Source organism: Watersipora subatra, chromosome 2, assembly GCF_963576615.1.
Source record: "Watersipora subatra chromosome 2, tzWatSuba1.1, whole genome shotgun sequence".
Lineage (NCBI taxonomy): Eukaryota > Metazoa > Bryozoa > Gymnolaemata > Cheilostomatida > Watersiporidae > Watersipora > Watersipora subatra.
In genome coordinates, this window is record NC_088709.1 from 27398379 (window position 1) to 27405281 (window position 6903).

General features: G+C 40.4%; 1 long non-coding RNA gene across 1 annotated transcript; it reads left to right on the forward strand.

Annotated features, from left to right (window-relative positions):
• The first annotated feature begins 3019 nt into the window (after positions 1–3019).
• On the forward strand, positions 3020–6545 carry LOC137388639 (uncharacterized). The gene is made up of 3 exons (XR_010977977.1): positions 3020–3155; positions 3380–3760; positions 6138–6545. It is a non-coding gene; the product is annotated as an uncharacterized lncRNA (long non-coding RNA).
• The last annotated feature ends 358 nt before the right edge of the window (positions 6546–6903 follow it).

Consider the following 6903-nt stretch of genomic DNA (forward strand, 5'->3'; position numbering starts at 1 on the left):
AAGTTGTATTCTTGCAATTTCAGTGAAAACTTAGCCAATCTAGAACTGTTATGGTCACATGACATCAACCAGCGTAGCGGTGCATGATCTGTTATGCAGACCGTTTCATGTCCAAGTATAAAATGTCTAAAATGTTTGCAAGCATCCACTATAGCCAAACCCTCTCTTTCATATGTGCTATAGTTTTTTTCTGCTTTGTTCAATACTCGGCTATGGTACCCGATTGGGTGTAGTTTACTATCAAACTCTTGACACAACTGTGCGCCTAGAGCAAAACCACTCGCATCGGTGTGTAAAAAGAAGGTTTCACTAAAATCCGGATAACGCAGAACAGGAAATTCACTAAGTTTGGTTTCTAATGTTTGAAAACTCTTTTTGCATTCCTCTGTCCAGCTAAAGTTTTTGTCCACTTTTAACAAATTAAGTAATGGCTTTGCTAGCTCTGAGAAGGATGGAATGTATGCTTTATAGAAATTCATCATGCCTATTGCCCGGCGAAGTGACGTCAAGTCATGTGGTGCAGGAAATCTTGTGATCTTTTCGATTAAGCCTGGTGCTGGCTTGCTGCCAGATCTGTTGTAAACCGTGCCCAAATATTGTACTTCGCTTCTAGCGAAAGTTGACTTTTCAGGATTAATTTTGATGCCATTAGCAATAAACCTATCCAATACTGCCTCAATACGTCTTATATGAGCATCTACATCATTTGGACTGAAAATCAAGATATCATCTAAAAAGACTTGCAGGGTATTCCATTGAAGACCAGCCAAAATGGTTGAAATTGCGCGTTGAAAAACTTGCGGTGAATTTGACCAACCAAATGGCAAAACCCTGTACCGATATGTGCCATTGTAAGTTACAAATGCCGATCGCTGTCGGTCTTCTTCTTTATCAAGACTAATTTGCCAATACGCTTTTTGCAAATCCAAAGTTGTGTAAAGTGCTTGGCCAGACAACATCTCTTTGATGCTGTCTTGATGAGGCAAAGGAAATGAAATGGTATGAGCGCATGCGTTTACCTTCCTATAGTCATTTACTATTCGCATTTTGTGTGTGTCACGTTTTTTAACGAGAATAACAGGAGATGCCCATGCACTGTCTGGCGCTGGCTCAATTATTTCAGCTGCCAACATCTTTGAAATTTCTTCATCTAATGGTTGCTTATGTGCCACTGGCACTCGATAAGGCGCTCTACGAATAGGCTGTGCATCTCCTGTATCACAGACCCTACCTGCAACCCCTGATACTCTCCCAAGGTCATAGTCATGTTTAGCGAATGCCCGGCGTTTAGTTTTCAGAAAAGATTTGAATTTTTGTTGTTCTGCTGGTGAAAGAGCCGATTTACTCAGATCTATTTTACTGACTAGATCAGATGACTCATCGTTTGACACAATGTCATTCAAGTTTACGTCATGTATTCTTTTCACTGGCAACTCTTGCAACGCACCAATAGGTGTTCCTGGGAACACTTGAATAAAATTTTCTGAAGTATTTACTACTCTACAACGAACCATGCCATCAGATGGACTTAGAGTTTTAGCAAACATCAAAACTGGGTCAACCATAGTAGGTTCAAAAATGCATTGTTTCGCAACCTTTGGGCCTGGTAAACACAACATGTTATCACTCAAAGGTGGGAATATGATGTTCCTATTTGCGAACACATTGCAATAATCCCCTTCTAGCACTTCACTTATTACACAACTATCCTGCAGTTTTCTCTCCTTAGATTTTCTGAGTTTAGGCTTAGCATTTTTGAGGTTCACCATGACTAATTTACCTGTGGTGTAATCCAAACATAAAGTGCCCATTTGTTTTAAACAATCTACTCCTAAAATAAGTTTGTATCTGCACTCTGGGATTACTAGTAAAGTCACATTTACTGGTTCATGGCCTTCACACTGTAATATCACATACACTTCACCTATCCCTTTTACTATATCACCACTAACTGCTCATATAGATCTCATTGTTGACGTTATCCAAGCACTTAAACCTAGTTCATCACATAATGATTGGCAAATGGTGCTTGTCTGCGCACCACTGTCTAACAACCCACTCACTTGCTTATCACCAATCCACACTCGAATCATGGATTCATGAATAGCCCTAGCTGTGTTGCAAACCAAGTCTGACAATGTGGGCGCCTTATGCACCTTATGCATACCTCTTGCCCTAGCTTGATCAATCTTTCTAGAATACTGTCTGCTCGCGGTCAGGTGTCTAGTCGTTGGTCTACTGACTTGCTCATAAGGAATGACTGGTAGCGGCTCCCTTGGTAGTTGGTCAGTTAAAGTGTGGTCTAGTAAGGGTTCAGTCTGTGCAGTTTGTCTCATTTCAGCACTTTCGGTAACAATTTCTTCCACAGGCATTTCATTAGTAACTAGTTTATTTGAGTTAGTCGTCTGGTGTACCTCAACAGAAATATTGGTATCCTTGGATTTTTGTGCCATGTCGGGTTTACCAAAGAAATATTTTCCTGCTGTTTCTTTTGGGTTTCTCACAAAATTCTTAGCGCCTGTGCATGCCAGAAAACAACCCCAAAGTGCTCGAGCCGTAACCATGATACAGCATGCAAATATCCAAACTTGTTTGACGTCAAAAGCTCCATAAGATCTCAAAAATGAAAATGTTCCTTTTTCTACCACATTATTTGCTAAAGTTCCTGCTTGTTTTAAAGGATCAGAACTGAAACCTGATGTCACTCCTAAATGCTCAAGGATCTTGGTCTGGTGGCTTAAAGTTCCAGTCATGTCATTCAATGAAAATTTATCACGAAACTCGTTCCATCCGTAAAGCAAAAGTTCATGAATTACTGTGTCATTTGTCAGTATGCTAGCTGAGTAGTTCAAATAAATCAAATTGATGTCATGCAAGCCAGTAATTAGAGTCATGTTACCACTGGAATGATGATAATAGTAAAACTTGCCATTCAATGACACTGGGACTTCTTGGTTCACTGAGCATTCATCTACACTAGGCATATGCGTAATGATATTAGTGTGTGTGTCTAACCAGACCGATTCATAGTTGCCAGCTATCATTGCCTTCAAAGGAATGCGCGTTGAACAAGTTTCACTTGTAGCTATACTATATTGCCGTATTTCTTCACAAGGGTAGACAGATATTATGTTATGCGTCAATTTAGCATAAAGGTATGTGTGATTTAGTAAATGTCGGGCTGCTAAGGTGGGCTTGCGTTCAAGCGCTGTAACTACTAATTGAACTAATGATTGCATTGCCTGACAATTGATTTTAACTGAGCTTTGAAAAAGATGATTGTAATTTGTTTGGATACGCAGTTCTAAAGCTTGCAATTTAGCATTTACTTCTGAATCAGTGACCCTGCCATCTAACTCTCGCTTTTCTCTACTTGTAGAAACATTTGCGCGGCTACATGCCATACCCTGATCTGAAAGCTCTACTGTCCACCACATATTGCATCTTGTCGTACTACCCTGGACTTTGTAAAAGTTAGTACAAGCTCCCCACTGTCACTTAACCAAGTGCTATCTTGCACTTTACCGGGAAAGGTGCGATGAGGGAGATACTGACACTCCTCTCGCCCTTCCGGCTGCCACAGGATAGCTGAACCATCACGCAATGCGCAGAAACCTGACAAGTATTCGCAATGACTAACTACGCCTACAGGACTTTCTATCTGCTCCGACTTTCCGTGTCTTTTAAATATGGTTGTCTCGTACATGTATGAATTCGTCACTTCAAATTGATAGTCAGTGCAGCACTTGAAGCCAGTATGGTAAGTCGGTTCAACTAAATTGTCAGTCTGATAAATAGTCCCCACCTTCACTAGGTCACCATGAGGACTTGTGTTCCATGGCACCATACTGTAGCATTAGTCTTTAGTCACTGTCTGGTCAATGTAATCGTCTGTCCGTTTTTTGTTTTCACCAAAGAAGCCAGCTTGTGTAGTAGTCAGTGTTCTCACTATTTTGCAATGGTATGCAGTGCTGCGATATTGAATAAAATTTGGCTTGAAAATCGTCAATAGTAAAGGAATTGGTTCATGCGCAGTCTCAGTGTCAGGTAAAATGCAAGGTGGCAAGTCTGGGATTTTAAATTGTGCCATAGCATGAACTGTTTTACAAAGCATCGGTGCTTGCGCTCTAGCCGTAGAGCAGATTACAAGCAATGTCAGCAAAACAGGCCAAATGGTAATGTTTAATTTCTTTGTCAGTCTGCTATAGTTATTTTCCATCAACGGTAAATCATGGCGTGCTACAAGTGTGCAGTCATCCGTACAGTCCAAGTCAGTTGTCATACCAATAAAGTCCTGCTCGCTAATGAGCTCATTGTCACAAGCTTTTGTAGTACACCCTATAGAAAATCCTTCTGGCTTAGCCATCTCAAGCTCTACTGCACCTACAGCTTCCCTATCAGCCTCAACTGCATAATTAATCACATTTTCCAATTTGGAATGCACAGCTGCGCTAGGAACAGCCGCTGCTTCCTTAGCTACAGTTGCCTGCTCCTCTTCATTTACAAACACAAAATCAACAAAGTCTATGTCTGCCAAACTAGGTTCAGTATCTACTGCTTCACTAGCAATGATATCAAAAGGCATACTATTTTCAATTACATTGCTATCTCCTTCCCTCATACTTGACGCAGGTGGGGGTGGCTGCGCAGAAATAGCATTTGATGCTACAGGGCGGTTACTGGCCATCCTATTTCCCCAGGCTGGATTAGCAACGGGTGCTGATGCCAAAAATTGTTTAAACCATTGAGGCATTTCCTCCTCAAATGTCTGTCTGGGCATATAATTATCTCTCCTATAATTGTTTCTTTGGAACCTACTCTCGTTTTGCACTGGCCGGTAATTCTGGTTCAAATCCCTTCTATTGGTGCTATACTCATCACGATTTGGTCGGCTCTCACGACCACTACCAAATCCACCCCTGTTTGAGCTATTGTATCCACCCCTAAAACTCTCAAATTGTCTTTTATTGCACTGGCCTATTAAATGCAAATTGCTACCACACCTAAAGCATTTCTTCTCTCTAACCTCAAAACGTTTATTTTGTGGTGGGTTTTTACCTCCCACGCAACTAGCTGCTACTACTTTAGCAGGCGCCACCGCTTGCTCTGCTTGCAAGCCTGTTTCTACGCTAACAGCCGCTTTCAATAATTCGGCAAGCGTTTTTCCCTGCAAAGCCATTATGCTTTCCCTAATCTTGGCTTTGAATCCCATTCTAAAGTGCAAAAGGATGAAAGGGTTTTCCTCCCCACTACTGCTGTTCGCCACAATCATCCTAAATCGCTCATAATATTCTTTTACTGACTCCCCCTGTTTTTGCCTAATAGAGGAGATTTCCATGGCTATTTGCTCCTCTCCTTTCACTGCTGTTAATTTTTCGCGTAACAAGCGCCTGACTGAATAAAATGACGCCTCATTTCCAAGCGTCTCCCTAGCTTCTCTTAAATATGCTGCTGCTAGCCCCTTTAGGTACAAACCTAACACTAGCACCCATGAAGTCTCTGGCACTTCATTTAGCAAACAGCATGTCTGAAATTTTGATATGAAAGATTCAAAATCTTCTCCTGATTTACCTTCAAAGGAAAGGCCAAATCGTACCCAATCCTTTTGTGAGCCTCTACTACTCTGCACAAAATTGTCCCTACCAGGCAATATGTCACCACTTACCCTTTCGTCGCCGCGATCCCTCCTGTGCGCTCTGCTGTCATTATGCTCCATCATCCGCTCCATCATCATCTCCAGGCGAGCCATTCTTTGGTTTGTTGCCTGGACCACCTCCGACATCTCTATATATCCTGCATCCACTTCTGGCTCTACTCCTGCTCCGTTAACACTTGATCGGTTGCTCGACATAGTTTAATGTTTGTATTTTATTCCTTCGTTTTTTTTCTTCTGACACCAGTGTAATAGTTGGGTGCGATGTGTAGTTGTTAGACTACCAACTATCTTCGTATCAAATAAGAGATGTGCTTTTGGATTATTATCAAACTTTATTATATATTGCTCTCACAGCTCGCTTACTAATTTACGCACACTAATGATTCTCATACACAGCCTTATATACTATTCACAATAACAATAGAGTCCCAGAACCGAATGGTTACGATATCAATTAAATAGAAAACCTTTGTTCATACAGGAAGCAAGATACAAAGACACTTGAACGGATTGGAAGGATGACCATGCCAGACTATAATTAACATATCAATATAACAGATTCGATCGTAAAGATTATGGAGAGGAAAACCTTTGTTGACTTCCTCCGATTATTTCATAAACATTGTGCTACCTGTTGGTCATTGTCTTCATTGCAACATTTAGGTGGTGACAGTCTAATGAGATGTTTCTAACATATCCATTGTGTGGTAATAACCAACAGGATTTTCGAAATGAGTCTAATGAGTCAAATATGTAGTTTATGTGAACAATATGAAAGTCGTAAGATAGAGAAAATAAAGTGCTATTAAATTGTATTCGTCCTCTATCTTACACTGTTGTTCTCATGTTATCATTGTTGTCCTGTCTCATTAAAAACCTCTCATGTGTATTATGCTGAGCGTTGCTATTTTAAGCATATTTGAATGTAGATAACATTTATTTGTATACATAAGTTTATTTATATCGTAATTAATAATAATACCACACAAAATCTACACGGAGCTTTTCCTGTGGAAAAAAGTTCTACTCCGTAATTAGATAAAATAAGCATTTCATTATTCATTAAAGTCACACATAACTTTCAGTTCGTATGAAATCGTAGAGAAATCTACAAGTTTTCTAGCCTACGTAATCCATTGCAAGCTGTGTAATATGAAACACGGTGTTTCGGGCGATTCTCCTTAATGACAGCTTTATAGCAGGCTTTGGCTTCTTCTTTCTTTCCAATAGTCTCATAGAACAGCCCC